Source organism: Hydra vulgaris, chromosome 11 (genome assembly GCF_038396675.1).
Source record: "Hydra vulgaris chromosome 11, alternate assembly HydraT2T_AEP".
Lineage (NCBI taxonomy): Eukaryota > Metazoa > Cnidaria > Hydrozoa > Anthoathecata > Hydridae > Hydra > Hydra vulgaris.
The window spans coordinates 8,043,716-8,062,709 of NC_088930.1; the positions used below are offsets into that span (position 1 = coordinate 8,043,716).

Below are 18,994 nucleotides of genomic sequence, written 5' to 3' on the forward strand. Positions count from 1 at the left end.
ATCAAACTGTGATCAGAAGCACCTAATGGTGAATGTGGAGAAACTGAGCACTGACTAGGATCAGAAATAAGTCGAGTAGAGAAAGTAAACGATTCGGTTTGTCTGGAATGCGAGTTGGAAAGTTGACTATTTGAGTTAGGGATTGAGAAAGGCAAAAGTTGTGGGCTTTAATGCCTGCAGAATCACTGACACTAGGGCCAAGTCATTCAGTGTGGTGAGCATTAAAGTCACCAACAACAACAATATTAGCTGATGGATAAAGAGAGAGGGCTTGGTCAATATGATCATAAATAACATCAAAAAGAGTGCAGTCTTGAGATGAAGGAGAGCGATATAGAACAAAGAGAAAGGCAATAGAGTGAAGTGGTGCTAAACGAAAGCACATGAAAGAATAGCCTGAGGATTCAAACCTAGTTTCACGAAAAATGGGTGAATTCTTACGAATGTAAATGCACAGGCCAAGCATGTTACTATTGGAGTCTTTACGAATTAAAGGAAGATAACCATCAACACTAAGATCGAAAGATGAGACAGCTGAACTCAAATTAGTCTCACGAAGAGCAAGTAGGTCTGGTGAACTTAGCAAGATATAAGACTCAACAGAAGAAAAGTTACTTTGAAGACCAAGAATATTAGTGAATGATAGGTTTAGAGAACTTGGTGATGATGAAGGTTTTTTGTGTTTTATAGTTTTTGGTACTTTATTCATTTTTAAATTTGTTGAAGAGCTTGACTCAAAGCATAGATAGTACTCAGAACACTGTTTAATAGCCCAAGTACAAACAGGGACACCATCCATGCGCAACATGGCACTGTTAATACTTTGATATTTTTCAGCTGTTGATGGATATTTTACTTTGAAAGAACGGTTGTTCGTGTTTTCTCTGTAAGGCTTAATCTCTAAAGGAGTAAACCCTTTTTTTTATTCATGTAGTTTGATCGATCTTCTTTGGATATGGAGTAACAAACTCCGCCTACAAATATATAGGGTTCTTGAATAATAAGTTTGACTGCAAATCGAGCTTCTGTTGCTAGTGACTTTGTTTCCGAAAACGGGTTCTTTTTTCTGCTTATTCGTTTGGGTCTTTATAACTTAATTATTTTTTCCTATCACTTTGAAATCTTGATAGTCTGTTACAAAGTCTTTTTCTTTTTCCGGTTTCCAGTTCTCCTGTTCCGGGTTCTGCATTTTAACCACGGTACCGTAGGAATCTCTAATTTTATTTTTTCTATCTGTATATAAATTAGAATCCTCTGCACTAGAGTATACAGGAACTTCTTGCAGCGTATTTTTTTGAATTGAGGAATGATATTTTATTGAATTCGAAACAATAGTTTTTTTATTTTCTTGCGATTTATGAGGTTTACAATTACTTGTGTTGTTAGATTAAGACGTACATTGATTTTTCAGGATATCATCATTTTTTTTTTTTGTAGTTCGTCGTATTTTACCTGTAATAAACGCAAATCTGCCATAATTTTTTTTATTTTCTAATAGTAATGCTTTTAACCGGTCAATAACTTATTTTAAAATTAAAGCCATATTTATACCTGATGGTTGATACATTTGTTGACTAGCTTGTTTGAAGTTAGAAAGCAATTTATTTAAGTCTTTATGCTATTCATTTTCCGCTATAGAAATCGACATCAGATAAATATCATCTAGACATGTTACTACCTTAAGCCGTTTTTTTTTTGACGGGATCTTTAGTGTCTAGAATAATGTTTAATAGCAAGAACGGCTATATCTCAAAATATTCCAATCTTTCTATAAATAATTTGACTCTTAATTTGAAAACTTCCGCCTCCTTAAATTGCGAAAACTCAATCATGATGACATCCCTTGGAAGCAAATTTCCTCTATATTTATTATATAGTTCTCTAAAATATTGTTACTCGACTGTATTATTAAAAACAACTTACCAATATCTCTTGGCGCCATATAACATAAAGTTTCATTACATCGAAATTAAAAGCTTGTTTTTTTTGTTGTTTTTTTTTGGGATTAAATTTCTTGAAAAAAAAACACGTCTGTTCGCCGCAAAAAATATTTTTGTTTAAATTAGTGATGAAACTTTCCGGAAATTTTCAAAAACAATTTTTATTTAATTTACTACTCTACGATAAAATAATAAACAAAATAAAAAAGCATTAACTCCTAATCCATTTTATAGTTAAGTAATTTTATTACATTTTATGCAAAAATATGAGGGAAAAGCCACGAGAAAAGTTTTGAAAATATTTCTGTTTTTCATTTTTAAATTACTAAAAAATAATTTTCCTGCAATTTATCAGATGTATTTTTTTAATTCTTTTTTTAGTAATTATGCTACAGCTATTCTGTCATCATATAATGATATGTCCTTGCAAATGTTAATGCTTAGCCATGTGAAAACCAATACTATCATCACTTCAATATTCACTGTCGTATTCATCATCATTATCATTGAGTTATAAGGCGCTATGACTTATATTGTTTTTATCACCACTTTTTTTTTTTTTTGTAAAAATAAATGTTTTTTCTTTTTAGAATTTCTTTTTAGAAAGTTTAACCAATCTATTCTGTAATTTCGAACTGTAAGCAATAAATAATAACTTTGATGCTCTTGCATCAGTTAAACGATTTCGTTTTTTAGATTTTTGCAATGAAAACTCTTTGTTTGCACGCTCAGCAGATGCAATGCTGTAGTTACAAGACAATATTATTAATGCCACTCTCTTCAACAATGTTGTTGGTGCATATACTTTCCACCTTATAACGGATTACACTTCACACTCAGCTTCCAAATATAGCTGCGACAATCCTGGCTAAATATTCCACTACGAACTTTAAAATTCATTAATTCACCCAATATAACATCAGCAGTTAGTGTTTTATATTCAGCTATTCTGAATCTATGCTGCTTAGCTAAAATCATTTCTGAATGATTCAAATCTTGACCAAAAAATCTTGGATCAAGTAAATTAGATGCAAATTTATAGGTTTTATAAACAATTCTTCACGTTTTTTAACACAAATTGTGATATTCTCTTTTCCTTGTAAAATCAGCAGTGTTGAGTTTTGCAACACATCAGATATCTCAGTTGTGACATATGAGTAGACTTGTGATACAATAGAAACTGATGTTGCATCAACCTCTGGTTCAAGAATAGCCTCTGATATAGGTTTCAGAAGTTTGTAAGCTAAGTCCAAAAAATTCATTTAACACTAATTCTTTAAGATTAATTCCTTTTTTTTGTTGTTGTATTTTACAATATGTTCTTGTGCTTTCTCATCAGTTACTGCCAATCGCAATGAGTCACAAACGCGCAAATTGCGTTGTAACATTGAAAACTGAGATGACCATCTAGTTACAACAGGAAGAATTCATGTTAAATTTTTTTTCAGAGAAAGTATGTTACAACGCTTAAGGATACTCTTTAGAACATGCTTGTTTTTGAAAAACTTAACTATTTGTTTATTTTGCTTAAGTATTTTAGAAATTATGTTTTTTTTCTTTACTAGGTCACAAGCTAACAAATTTTAGACCGTGAAAAAAACAGCCATATGTTGACATCGAATCATATTTACTTTCTATTAATTAGATATTTCTAAACAGCAACCATGGCCGATGCAAAAAGCTGTCATGTCAGTGCAAAATGCTTATATTTTTCTCTTGCTCGATAAAACGTTTTCATCTTCAACAACCTAAACCATTTGATCAAATAGATATTGTCCAGTGTGGGAGTTTTCTTTTGGATGAATACTTTTTATGTATATTGGAGTCGAAGTAGCTAACATAATCTGTATGTGTGAATCATTATTTATATAAGACCAATCATCTATCATGAGGACAAATGTTTCTGCCTGGGATATCAGTTTTTGTTTTAATTTATTTACTTGGTTGAATACTTTGTCTAATAGATGATGACTCAGGGCATAACGTTTGGGAGGTGACCAATCAGTTCGAATCTTTTTGAAGAAACTAATCCAAAATGGATTTCCTGACATGCTGAAAGGGTTGGCTGTTGCATAAATTGCTTTTGCATATAGTATATTTATTTTATCACACTCTTGTGCTGACATTTTCTCAAAAAAAATGTGATATAGGTTTTTGATTGAGAGGTACAATAAATGATGAGCTGACATCTTTTTCTTTTTCTGAAGATTTTAGAAAAGAACACTCTTGTAGATCAGAACGTAAGTCATTAGCAACTACACTGTTTGTGGACTTGGCGCCTAAGTTTTTTACAAAACTGCACTTGTATCAAGTTTAGATAAAGATTTTACAAGTATTATTCCACTTTTAGTTTTAGGCCCAAAACTTTGTTTTAATACATCTGCTGCAAATTTTGTTTTTACAACCTTTGGCAATTTAGAACAATCGCAACTAAGTGTTTTTTAGCTCGAGTGGAGTATTGAGAGAGAAACTTTGCGTTGCAGTATGTGCAAATAAAAGCATTTTTTCCATCTTGGCATAATTTTTTTTTTTTAATGACCATTCCAGACTTGATCAAAATCACGAGGCATATTTTAACTAATACTAAATACATTCAAATTCAAAAAAAAAGTACAACTTAAAAGATATATTTAGTCAGTTTAGTTTACATAGTATATAAACCTAATTTATAACTTATATGCTATATTTACTCATGTTATTATATTATTCTCATATTAAACTATACTCATTATTATATTAACTAATTTTTTTATAATTACTTTATAGTTGTGCATATAAATAATTATACCTACTTGTACACACACAGATATACATATAATATATATATAAATATATATATATATATATATATATATATATATACATATATATATATATATATATATATATATATATATATATATATATATATATATATATATATATATATATATGTATATATATATATATATAGGTATATACACACAAATATATATATACACACAAATGTATATATATATATATATATATATATATATATATATATATATATATATCTATATATATATATATATATATATATATCTATATATATGTCTGTGTGTGTGTGTGTGTATTTAATATTAGTTAATGTAATTATTCCTCATTAAAAAAAGTAAAATAAAAGTAAACAATACAAAAAATATAAAATTTAAAAAATATATTTCCGCGCAATTATTTAAAAATTTTTAAAATTTCCGGAATATTTCCCAACTTGAAAATTTCCTGGAAATTTTCAACACTAGGTTAAATACTTGTTTCTTTATTGCTTTCAAAAAACCGCAGTAATTAAAACGTTTAAAAGCAATCACATAATACAACGCAGTTTGGTTGCAAAAATACATTGTGCCGCAAAATATTTTATGGGAGCAAAAATCTCATAATGGGAGTAAAAATTTAATATGAGATTTTTACTGGGGAGTAAAAAAAAACGTGGGAGTAAAAATCTCATACTACACCGGGTCAAACCAATCACATTATTTTTTTCGATCATTGCACAGTGAAGTATTCGATCAAAAAAGTCGATCAAAATTATTTTATTAAATTTACTGCGACAACAGTTTCTTTAAAGTTACCGCAACAACAGTTTCTTTAAAGTTACCGCAAAATATTTTTCAAGATATAGAAATATTGCAAAAAATGTATATTTTGGGAGTATACTTATAAATAACAAAAATATTTTCGTAAATATAAGAATATATAAATTTTATTCAAGTGAAGTATTTCAATGAAAAAAATTTTTTAAAAACCTAAATGTTTCAAAAAACTTAAAAATATAATATTTCACCTTGTTTCTCCAGGCTGATTGTTCCAACATTTTATAGCTTATTATATATTTTTAATACACTTAAAAAAAAAAGCAGCTAAAAGTGTCATAAAAGAATGTTAATGGAATGTATACAAACTGTAATGGAATGTATACAGACTGTAATGGAATGTACACAAACTGTAATGAACTGTATACAAAATGTAATGGAATGTATACAAACTGTAATGGAATTTTTAAAAAATGGAATGAAATGTATACAAACTGTACCCCAGTGGGCAAGCGTTGTCCAGAGGACGTCCGCAGGACGTCTCGTGAACGTTCAGACGTCTGACGCACATAGGAGTATTTGACGATTTTAGCTGGCCAAAATTATTTCTCTCTTTTTAACAGCTGAAAACTTTACCATATAACAAGAAATTGTAAATTAAATGTTTTTTGTACAAATCCAAGCCAGTGGCGTTCAATATAGGGGAAAGATGGGTACTTTAGGGATTACATTTTATTCTATTCAATAGGATTTGAGGAAATAAAAGATATATTATTTTTCAAACTTTATTATGGTAAATAACATACTATATTTTGATATTTAATTAGATTCCACTTCGTCATTGTCAGAATATTCTTCATTTTCGTTGTTTTCAGTGTCGGAATCTTGGACTTCTGCAGGAAGAAGCAATTCCGCAGCTTCTTTTGAAAAAGGCTTTGTAAGTTTGAGTTTCTTTTTCCCAATGCTGGACAACAGAGGGTCGGATATTAACAATAACCTATTGATGATATCTTGGTTACAATCTTTTCTAGAAAATTTTCTAGCATAGCTAGAAAATTTTTTAGAAAAGATTGTAACCAAGTCTGTACTTCCGGAAATGTTTGTTTCTGGCTTCGGCAGCCTCTTCCGACAATTGTCCAATTGGCAAAAGCGCATTCTCTACTATATCAGAACCATGTACTAAAACTTTATGCAGAGTTGGAGTCATTGGACACCAGGAGTATAGTTCAACATAAAGCTTTGCACTATCCAAAGTATACTGTCTGAATTTTTCTACATCAATCTTGTGGCCACTGGAAATTACTTCTAGGATAATTTTCATTCTGGAAATTAAACGGAAGTCTACTCCAGTGATATCTGCAGATGTTTCCGGGTCGTTGAAGAATCTCCTGCTTGTGTTGTCGTTGTTGGTATTCCCAAATCCAACCTTAGGTATGTCGACAAGAATGCCCATTTTGCTCTTGAATTCATCTTGGATTTTCTTTTTCCTATCTGAGATGAGTCTCTTCTCATCTTCATTCAGCCTTTTCTGCCATTTTTTTACAGGCAATTTATATGATAGGTGAAGGAGACTTTCAATACACCGTATTCTAGCATGCAGAATGGATAGTCCAAATTTGTAGCTGCTTTGATTGTCATCAAATGTTCTGTCCAAATCATTAAATTGCCTTGATGTTGCTCTACAAATATAACATCGCATGGTCGATTTAGTGGTGGTATCTGCGTTACAGACTTTTCCGTCAATCATAGTTAACATCATCACATGTTCTACTGCTATGTCTTGAAGTTGAGTTGGTTTCAAGCCTGCGATTTTGTTTTCCATGTAAGCAATTTCTTCAGCTATTACTTCAGCAGTTTCTTTTATGAACCTAATTCGAATTGGCCTGCAAAACCTTGGAGACGATGGTGTAGGTTTTTGCCAGATAACCTTTTTATTTACTCCACAAGTTAGCTGTAATGAAACCATTGAGCATTGAAATATACTGGCATCAGAATTAGAGTCATCCTCAAACTTTTGATTAAACTGTGTCTGCTGGGAGCCATCACAATCCCATTTCGTAGATAATTTCATATGTTTACGCCCACTTTCCGTTAGAGTCTTGATAACTTCTTCTAAATGCAACACCAATCTTTCGGCAGTATGGTTTAACAGACTTTGTAAGTCTACTTCAGCTAAACTTTCTGTGACTGTGAACGAATCAGGATCAGGATAGCATGTTTTTTTTTTCTTCGACCAAAATACTGTAGCTAGGCCATTGCTTCTTGTCACTTTTACGTACGATTTCATATTGAGATTTTGTTAGGCCTGCGTCAGTAAATATTAAAAGAGCCTCTAACGGTGTCAACGATTTTTTTGTAGGTTCAAGACTGCTGCGATAGGCTTTTTTATACTTTCCCCCTCGTTTGGGAGATGTTTTAAGATCTTTGAGGACGGTTGCAGCACTTCTTTCGCCACTTGTTGTCAAACAAGTTTCAGCTGCAAAAACAATAGCTTCTGGTTCCACATCTTTCCTGAGCTGTTCTGTTTTTCTCCTCTTTAAACGTTCACTAGAATTGACAAAACTTTTTCTTGGTCGTCCTGCTGATGATGGAGTGGATGAGGTACCCGGTATTTTGGAAACTCCCTTGCAGCCAAGGGCCATGCTTCTTAATAAATGTTTCATGAGTTCTGGATGAAGACGACCACATTTTTCTAAAATTAGCTTTCAACGTCGACATTTGACGCTTGTATACTGTTTTTAGTTCTTCGGTATATTGATTTCTTGATAACAAATTTTGATCAGCTAAGTCCATTTTTTCATTGAAATTTGGAGCCTCCTGCTGCTGAATACTGTTGTAGAAATCCAAACGAGATATTGTTTGCATTCCTGATGACCCATCTAGAAAAAAAAATTAAGTTGAAATACTCATCTTGGACCTTGATGTGCTTAGAACATGATTAAAATTTAGATGGCATCAACAGGCAGTTGAAATTAAGATTTTTAAATAGCTAGTGATATAAACTCATAGAAAAACGAAAAAAACTAAGAGGGTTTCAATGTACACTACAACTTTTTCACTTTTAAAGTCAAAATTTACTTTAAAATTTGTTAAAAAAATGCTAATTTTGGCCAGCTAATTCCAATTTTGGCCAGCTAAAATCGTCAAATACTCCTACGTGCAACGTTTGTCCCCCGGACGACGCATGCCCACTGGGAATGGAATAGGGGGAGTGGGGTAATGGCGAACGCGGGGTAACTCCGAACAGGGTTAAAACAGCATTGTAGAAAAATAAATTCGACAATTTATTTTTCTACAATGCTGAAAAAAAGGCTGAGAAGGGATCCTCTGCTCTGTTCCAGACGTGCAGTATTGTCATGAAGCTGCGGATGTTGTTTACTATAATTTGATTTTAACTTTTTCTGATAATTTTATGCAACTTTTTTCTTGAGTAACACCCTGTTGTAGCTTCTATGGAGTAAAGCCACTCCTTTTTTTTGTTGTTGCTCCATAATATAATTTTTAGACTTAGTTATTACAATTAGCATTTTATTTGTTATTACACAACAGTGTTTGTGATTGCCTCTCGATGTGTTCGGAATTACCCCACTTAGGTAGGGTAATTTCGAACACCAATAGTTTTATTTTTGCCATAAATTTTTATTTTATAATAAGATTTTTAAAAATTGCTTATGAGGGTTTGTGGCTGAATAGTTAAACTAATTGATAAGCAATAAGTTTGATTAATTTTGTATAACTGGTGTCTTTAACTCGCATTCCCGCTTCGGTGTTCGCCAATACCCCACTCTCCCCTACACAAACTGTATGAATTGTATTCAAAACTGTGATGAAATGTATACAAACTGTAATGGAATGTACGCAAACGTTGAATTTACAAAAAAAAAAATTTTGCGGTAACTTTGATGAAATATTTCAATTTATTAAAAAGTTTTATTTAAATATTTTACTTTAATGAAATATATTACTTTTTATATTTATGAATATACTTTTGATATTTATAAATATACTTCTTAAATATATATTTTTGAAAAACTTCACTTTATTGAAAGAAAATATTTTGCGGTAACTTTAAAGAAACTTGTTCTTAATTAAATAATTTTGATCGACTTTTTTGATCAAAAACTCCACTGTCCACTGATCGAAAAATTTAAATAAAACCGGAACGAAATATTAAAAAGAAAAAAAAATAATCACCGGAAGAAAGAAAACCGTCTACTTTATTCAAAATGAAATCCAAGTCATTTTTCAAACATTTTTTTTTATAAAAGTTTAAAAGATATTTTCTCATGTGTTAGTTCCAGTTTCTTCCTATTAAACAAAAGTTAATTAAACAAGTAATTAATTAAGTAATTAAACAAAAATGAAAGTAAGTTTACATTAAATATTCACTTTCAAGGTGTCAACAAGAAAAATGTCGTACAATGAGGAAGATATTGACGCCGCGTTAGATGATATGAAAGAAAAAAAATACTTAAATCAGAAAAGCTGCATTCAAATATTACATTCCATACTCAACTCTAATCAAAAATGCAATAGTCAATGAAATAGGATCAACAACCAAACTCTCTCAGTAATAACTCAACCTTGCAAAAGTAATTCTAACTTTTAAAATGCTGATTTCAACTTGGCACAATACTAAAAACAAACCAAAAACAGATATAAAAGATAAAACAAAAATTGGAAACGAAATTAGTGAAAATCCTTTTTTCCTTGCTCTGGTTGTTGATGGATTTTCATATCTTATGTTTAATGGAACTGGATTAGAGTAACAAAGGATAAAAGATTGACTTTCGCTTACCTCTGAGTATTGGTTTACTCTGTCTTTAAAAACTTTCAGAATTATGCCAAATGTTTTTTTAATTATTAAAATTATAGTAAATGATCATTCAAAAAAAACTGTTGGAATCATGCAGCAATTTATTCACCGATACAATAATGAGGAAAATTAACCATTGAAAAAGTTTGATGTGCTTTCAGAACACCTGGAAGAAGTTCAAACAATCTTTCTAAAAGTTAATTTATTAAAAGATTATCTACTCTTGATAAAAGGAAGAAAAGTAGTGAAAATGAACATGAATTTTCACTCAAATATATAGGTAAAAATAAACAACCCGGAAAAAAATGTTTCAAATTTTTGTAACTTCCCCTGAACCTGTGAAATTGGCAACTTTTGAAAGTTTTTGAGAATTTTTTTTCAAAAAAGTGCTTTGAGGATAAGGATTGAGTGATCCTGTTGAGCTCAAATTTTTGGGATTTATTTTTCTAATGTTTGCACTAAATCTAGAGTGAATTGTATTTCAGATTTAAAAATTTCCTCAAATTGATTACCCTACTCTTTATATATAACATTTTCTATAAATGTTAACTTAAATGTAAACACACAAACACAAATGTGTGTGTATGTGTGTGAGTGTGTGTGTGTGTGTGTGTGTGTGTGTGTGTGTGTGTGTGTGTGTGTGTGTGTGTGTGTGTGTGTGTGTGTGTGTGTGTGTTAGTGTGTAAGAATCATAGCTAACTATTAAAGATGATCCGAAAAAACAACCAAGCAAGCAAAAGACGTATCGATTATATCTTTTGCATTTGCAGACTTTTAAAGAAGAGCTTTACCTAAAGGTAATATGAACCTAAGTGACGGCAAGTAAAGTACTTAAGTTAAAAAATAACACAGAACAATGCAAAAGAGTTTCCTTTTTTACCGATCTCGCTTATTCGGCTAAAGCTGACTTTGAACCTCGAATCTCTTGGTTCTGAGCCAGAACTGTAATAAATGTGCCACAGTTGCTAGAATAACAAAAGCAATAACTTAATTTATAAGTTTTTAATACTATTGTTTATTGATTGCATGTCACCAGAATCAAGTAGAATTATAGTTTGTTAAAAATAAATCAAATATTTCATGCTTTTTATGCTCTAGCGTTAAGGAAAATGTCTTTTTTATTATCTTATTGTTGCTATTATTATAGTATTTTTAATAAACATTTTTTATGGCAACTTGACATAACTGATTTATGATATTGCAGAATGTGAGTAAGCTATTGTAGAACAATTCGCTATTTTTAAATCTAAGTTTTGGTTTTTTTAGTGAAATGAATTAGCGGCTACATTTTTAATCAGCAGACTTCTAGAAATTTGATCAGACTTATAATCATTTTTATTTGAATTTTAAATTTTTTTAAGTCTTTTACGCTGAAAAGCACTTAACGTAATTATAATATAATTATAATATATTATAATATAATTATAACGTAATTATAACGTAATTATAAATAGTTGTCAACAAATCAAAAATATGTTTAAAACATTGGCTAGTCATTTGTGATTGGCTGGGTTCCCTTTTTTGGGATCGGCTGAATTACTTGTTTATTATTTTATCGGAAGAATTCATTTCAAATAAATAACCATAGAGTTAAACCGGGTCAAACCGCACACCAAATCATTCTGCACACTGATCGAAATTATCAAATAAAAACTAAACGGATATAGCTATGAAAAAAAATAAAAATAGATTCAAATACAGAACTATCTCCTCTTTTTGAATTGATAAAATTATATGCCGATTTAACTCCATTTTATTCTTTTTATATACAACTTTAACGAGGAGTCAAAAATTTTATTTATATATTTTTATCGTTAGGAACAAAACAGAGCTTGAACTTCGCCAGATCATTCTTCGCATATTCTACAATCATTGGAAAGAGGTGTCTATTGTCATGTCAAACAAGCATGGAAAGAAATTCTTACAAAGTATTACAAAGACTCAAAATGTAAGAATTTAGATAAACAAAATTTTCCATCGTTGCTCAAACTGCTGTTCGAGAGTGGTAAATGTTTTACAAGCTTGCATGCAATCGCTGGTTTCCAGTACACCGGCTTATTTCCACTAAATAAAAAAATTATAAATCATAAGGCATTAGCAATCACATAAACGTTTAATCTACCTTCATCAACTTTAGCAACCTCCACAGCACCTACACCATCTTGCTTAGACACAGCTTCATCATCTTCAACAACTGCCGCAGCACCTACTCTAACTACACACCAATTACCATTCTTCTCAACTACGCCAGCTTCAAATTTTGATAGGTATCAAACATGTGTTGAGCGTTGCAAAAACATTATCGAGATAGAGTTGAAGCGGGAACGGTTGGGAAACATGTTTACCAAAGAAATATGTAGTTGAACTAAACTTTTCTATTGCAAAACATATAAAATTTTTTATATAGTTTCCTAAATATAAGTTGTGTTAAAAAAAAATAATGAAAAAAAAGTTAAAATTTAAAAGTATCATTGATTTCTAAAGTGTGCGGTTTTATCAGAATTTCGCCTAAAAGCGCAAAAAAAAATTTTCTTCACTTTTAATATTTTTGATAATTTTTATTTATAACATATATTTATATTATCTTATGTTGTTTTATATTACCTATCTAATAAAAAAAAAAAGAAATAAAAAGATAAAAAAGTTATTTAATTATTATTGATATGTGTGGGGTTTGACCCGGTTTTACTCTATACATTTATGATTTTGCCAAGTTAAAATATGATATACTTTATAAAGCTCTTTGTTAAGGTAAAAAAAAAAATTGTTTATCGTTGTTATATTATTAGCATAGGCATAAACGAACAATATTATCAAAAAAATTTACTTTCGGTTTTAGTAATTTTACTCTTTGTACTTTGATTTCATACTTAATCATGGATAATCTTTCCATTAGTATTTTTATTCAAATATTCCTTAGCCAAATTTACGCCTCCTTGTTTTTGCTTTCTGTGGAGTATTTTCTTTTAAAGTTTGTTCATTTAAAAAATTTCAACCGTGTTAAATTTCTTTACTACGCTGTTTTTTCTAACTTATAAATACTTAGTAATGCCTAACCTATGTTTTTTATATACATATATATATACATACATATATATATATATATATATATATATACATATATATATATATATATATATATATATGTATATATATATATATATATATATATATATATATATATATATATATATATATATATATATATATATATATATATATATATATATATATATATATACAAAAACTACATTTAAAAGTATATCATGACCTAATTTATTATATATTATATTGAGAATGTCAGAAGTTGAGATGATGCACGTTTATTTCTCGTTCAACGAAAACATTCTTGAATATACTAATCTTTTTCATTTATTCCATAATAGGGCCTTAAATATAGTTGTTGCAGTTAAGTTATCTTAATTTCAATCTAAGTTTTTTTTCCAGTCCCCAGTTTCAATTTTGTTTACCTACGTCCCATTTCAATCTTGTTTTCTCCAAATACGAGTTAGTTTGCTAGTTTTATTAATTTTTTTTTTTTTATCAAGTTTATTTATATTTTTAATAAACAATAAACAAATTATTTTAGGCAAAAATTATTATATTTATAATTATTATATATAAGTTATTTATATAATTGTTTGTTAATATATTTTGTCATAATATATTGTTATTATTATATATATACTTTATATAAACAACTTTGCCCTCTATTCTATAAATATATATATATATATATATATATTTATATTCTATAAATATAATTCTCTATTCTATAAATATAAATAAATATATATATATATATATATATATATATATATATATATATATATATATATATATATATATATATGTATATATATATATTCTATAAATATAGTTCTCTATTCTATAAATATAAATATATATACATATATATATATATATATATATATATATATATATATATATATATATATATATATATATATATATATATATATATATATATATATATATATATATATATATATATATAGACACATATATACATGCATAAATATTTAAATTAATAATATTTAATAATAATAGTAGTTAGATTATTAATTATTATCTATTGATATTATTATGTATGTGATATATATATATATATATATATATATATATATATATATATATATTATATATATATATATATATATATATATATATTTGACATATATAAAAATGTTATCTAGTTGGTTTGAGGAACTGAAAAATTTGTTGACTCAATGATTTTGTTAAGCGTAAGAAAAACTCGTGATGTGCGTGCTTATCAATTACACATTAATCAAATATACTTTGTTTATTTAACATTTGGCCCTGGTTAATTCATAATCTTATGTTTAGCTAATTGAATAAAAGTTTATTTGTAATACCACACATTAACACAACTCAATCACTGTATTTTTTGTGACACGAGTTAGATAATGATGTATCGTGATATATTTATAGTTGCAAATCTTTATCTATAAGAAATGTTTATCTATAAAAAAAGTTTTAAGAGCTAATGTGAACATAAGAGTTTAAAGAATGAATAAAAAGTTAGAAAATAGAAGTAAGTTTTTTAACATTTGTAAGTGATTTTTTATTTTTTTTTTAAGAATTTTAGTAACACAAGACCAAGTGAAAAAAGACTAATACGATATAAAGCTTCAAAGCAGTTCAAATGATCTAAACAGGTGCCTAAATGAATAACTTATCAAAATGAAAATGAAAAAAGTACAACCAAAAACATTATTATAAACTTAATAATTGGTGGCTAGAAAAAAACACAATACAGTAAACGATCTTGCTTTTATTATAACAACGACTTGAATTGCAAACCATTATGAAAACCATAATAAATGCGTTAAATAAAGTAAATAAACATTGATCAAGCACTCTTTTTTGTATTTAAATAAAACACTACAAAAACTTTTACATAAAACGTTAATAGGTTATAGTGGAACAAGTTGAGCTATTTTTACTAAATCTAATAATATTTGAAAGATAATTTAATCTGCTAAAAATTTGTTAAGAAAAAAGTATAGTTTTTGATTTTTTAAAAAAATATATTGCCTGAAGTTTGCGGATCTGCTCACTTTGCTCCTGCGGGGTATGTTAAGGAATAGTGTGAGGTAAGTTGAGCAATCAACAAAGCTATAAATATGCATGGTACAAAACTTGGGTGAATCAATAAGATCATCAATAAAACTTTCATTAACAGTAAGCGTGTGTATAAATTATAAACTTTTTATTTTATACACTTTAATGATGTGAGTAAGTGAAAAGAAAAAATTAAATAGTAAGAAAGTGTCATAAAAGATAAAAATATTATTTTATACAACTATCTTGAACTTTGAAGCCGGATTTAAGAATTACTAGTTTTAAAAATTTATATATTCAATGTACCACTAAATTATTTCTTATCTAAGTTGTTTCTTTGTGTTCGATAGTTCTGTATTATTTCATTTTTTCAAAGCTCAACTTACCCCTACTAGACAAGGTGACACAGTTAGGAAAGTCCAATTAATTGGTAAAATAACAACACTTAAGTGACGGCAGATAAAAGAATATATAAGCATCTAAGAGAAAAATAGTAAAAAAAATTTTTTACATTTTGTTCCAATATTAAAAAAGTGCCCGCGTACCTTACTTAACTGTTTTCCAGCAATCTTTTGTTGTGCATCGTGTTAACATTCTAATTCTCTAACTTTCATCTATAAGATGTTTTGTCTTGTGATGCGTAGTTTTTGAGATATTTTTGTTGCAAAACTTACTCCTATGCTTAATTAGCCACGCTCTATCCTACGACCTCATCTTGAATATGGTGCGGTAAAATGAATCCAAAGTGGAAATTAGGCCAAACAATATTGCTAACTTTTGCAACCATAGAAGTGAACCTAAGCAGTGCTGTTTACTCTTCAAAATTGTTGCAAACATTCGAGACGACTAAAGAATAATGTAAAAGTGTTATTCGTTATTATCATTTTTTGCTTTATTATTATTAATATTCTTTCTTTATAATCTTCCTTATGTGGAAACGTATGTTGAAGCTCAGTTTTTAATTGCATTTGCTGTTTTTATTGTAGGTAACAAGAAATAGATTTTCTAAATTTGAGTGTTGCTTTCTAAATTCTTCTCAATATACCAACAAATTTCTAGACGATATCTGACGTCAAAAAACTTTATGAGATCGGATTGATGTATTAAACAATGGTTTGACGTCGGATTGGATTACAACTTCACGATATACATTTGTATAATGGAAAAAAACCTTTCTTATTTTAAACTAAATGATCTGGACCTAACAAAAAAAAAAGTGTGATCGGATTTGTGATTTAATCATTTTGGCTGTTAACAAAAATGATATATTTTAACTTTAGATTGTGATTTTTTTTTTTTTTTTTTTTTAATCTTTTTTAAACTTTCAAAAAAAAATTCCCTTTAGTTTTTTCATTTTAGTTATCAAAGTGCTCCAAGAAGACTTATTGGTCTTATCATTTAACTATGAAGTTCACGCCTTCCTCATTAATAATCTTACTTATTGGGCTTGAGCCGGCTTAAAACCAGAACTCCTTAGTTCTGAGCCAGAACTCTAACCACTGCACCACGGCAAAGACGGCTGTTTTTTTTACGTTTAAGACAACCCCTTTTTTTTGCTGTTGTGATTTTTTAAATAATCAGAGTTTAAAAAAGATGAAATAATTAAAAAAAAAAAATTTAACTTTAATACATTAATTTTAATATTTTAATTTTTTTTAATCTTATTATAAATAAGATTTTTAAAAATAAACTCCATATACTTCGTAATTAAAAAAATAAATTCAAATAACTTTTTAAACAATTTGTCTATTATTTAGAAAGTAATTTTTACTTTATTTCGACAACTTTAACAATAGGGCATTGATTTAACGTTATCTCTTTTGGCGCAGAAGATCCTAAATACGCTACTGGGCGGTTTTAATAAAAAAAAAAAAATTTAACAAAATAAAAATGGCTTAAAAGTATATAATATATATATATAAAATTCAACTCTAATACATTTATATATTTATAACCAAATACAAACTTTTATTAAACTGGCATTTTACATTTATAAAAATTTTATTTATACTTCTTATAAATTTTTTTTCATTTAATTTTCTTCGATTACAACGAAATAATTTCTTGAAAACGAAGTAATTACTCCATTGATTCGAATGCAATGGAATTGATTTGAAGTTGTTGTAACCTTCTTAATCTCCATTTAATCTTATTATTTCTACAATTAACGACAAATTATTATTTCAAATAGTAAGCTCAAAGAGCGTCAACATAAAACGTCAAGCAATCAAGCGTCAACATTAAACGTCAAGCAATCAAGGGCTGCGATCAAAATTAACGTAATAAATTACTTTCATCGTTAATTTTATTACTTTATATTTCTAAGAACTTAAATTGTTTAGTTTCTATAAAAAAGAATAATTTTAAAGTTATTATGGTTCAATACATAAAGCTATTTTAACACTAAACCTGTTTTTAATATATTGTTATCATTTCATTCGTTCTCAATTCCTTAATAAAACTTGAAAATATACACGCTCACGCGTGCAAACATGCAAGTTCTCATGTGTTAAATTATTCTTCTTAAAGGGTTACGAATATAAAATTGAAAAAATTTGTTAATTTATTTTAAACATGTGTCAATCAATTTTATGGTATTTTATACAAATATAGATAAATTACGGGTGATTTAAATAACGTGCTAATACGAACGTTATTGCTTAAAGCTGTAGTGATTCGTCGGAGGTAAGGTTTTCGTAGAATAGCAATAGCCTGGGTAGGCAAATAAATGATAAAAATAATTCCCCTCTAACATTCAATTTAAACACTAGGCTCTCAGAAGGAGATCGTATTTTAATATGAAGTTTAAACTCGTGTCTAGGTTTATTATTTTTCGCAGTTATTTAGAAGCAAAGACATATGACACTCTATTATTATGTCATTTACTTAAATTAATAAGCGCTTTTAGATCAACTTCAAAATGGCTCCTTCTGCGTCAAAAATCATTGTAAAAAGAAAAAAAATTTAATTGAGATGATTTTAAAATTGTAGATTTAATGTTTATAAAATGGTAGCTATAAGCAGTTGCCCTTAACAAAATTTCAACATACCTATTTATAATTGAATAGGTCAAAGGTAACTACAGTTCTTGATTTTTTTTTGGCGTCCATAAAACTATATTATTGTAAAAGAATGATTAGCCGTACGTTAACTGTTTTTTTTTCGAACAATAAAAATAAGATTGTGTTTATGTTAGTTTTTTTGAATAAAGTTATTACGTTATAAACTTTTATAAGCTTTACTCATGTTAGTAATATATAATTTTGTTCATGTTTGTTATTAGCTACTACTTTTTCATGTATGTCATGTATGTATTTATACGTTTTTATCTCATGTTTGATAACAATTTGTATGCAATAAAGCTTGTCTTTTTCATAACAATGTCATGTTTAGTTTTTCTGCGCCATGTCAGAATGATCATACTATTGTTAACAAATATAAAAAACTAAAAAAAGTTAAAGCTAACCAAAAGTAAACCTGGTGAAAATGTATTATTTTTCTGTTTAACGACTTATAGTTGCAACAAAGAATGAACAGCATCAATAACAATTAAACTAGAAAAACCTTCTTTGATCAGT

At 28.3% G+C, this 18,994-nt stretch overlaps 1 protein-coding gene and 1 long non-coding RNA gene across 4 annotated transcripts in view; one reads left to right on the forward strand and one right to left on the reverse strand.

Moving 5' to 3' along the window:
• Positions 1-2,287: 2,287 nt before the first annotated feature.
• LOC136087377 (uncharacterized) lies at positions 2,288-16,045 on the reverse strand. The gene is made up of 2 exons (XR_010641757.1): positions 15,962-16,045; positions 2,288-4,523 (listed from the first exon to the last, which is right to left on the reverse strand). It is a non-coding gene; the product is annotated as an uncharacterized LOC136087377 (long non-coding RNA).
• The window catches only part of LOC100203252 (uncharacterized), a 50,747-nt gene continuing 46,433 nt past the window's right edge, over positions 14,681-18,994 (forward strand). Inside the window, exon 1 of one of the 3 annotated variants that reach the window (XM_065809981.1) lies at positions 14,681-14,886. The gene's annotated coding sequence lies outside the window, so the exon portion shown is untranslated. Of the gene's footprint in view, positions 14,887-17,582; positions 17,696-18,241; positions 18,492-18,994 lie in introns of those variants that run through there. The other 2 variants (XM_065809982.1, XM_065809980.1) reach the window with 2 other exon arrangements.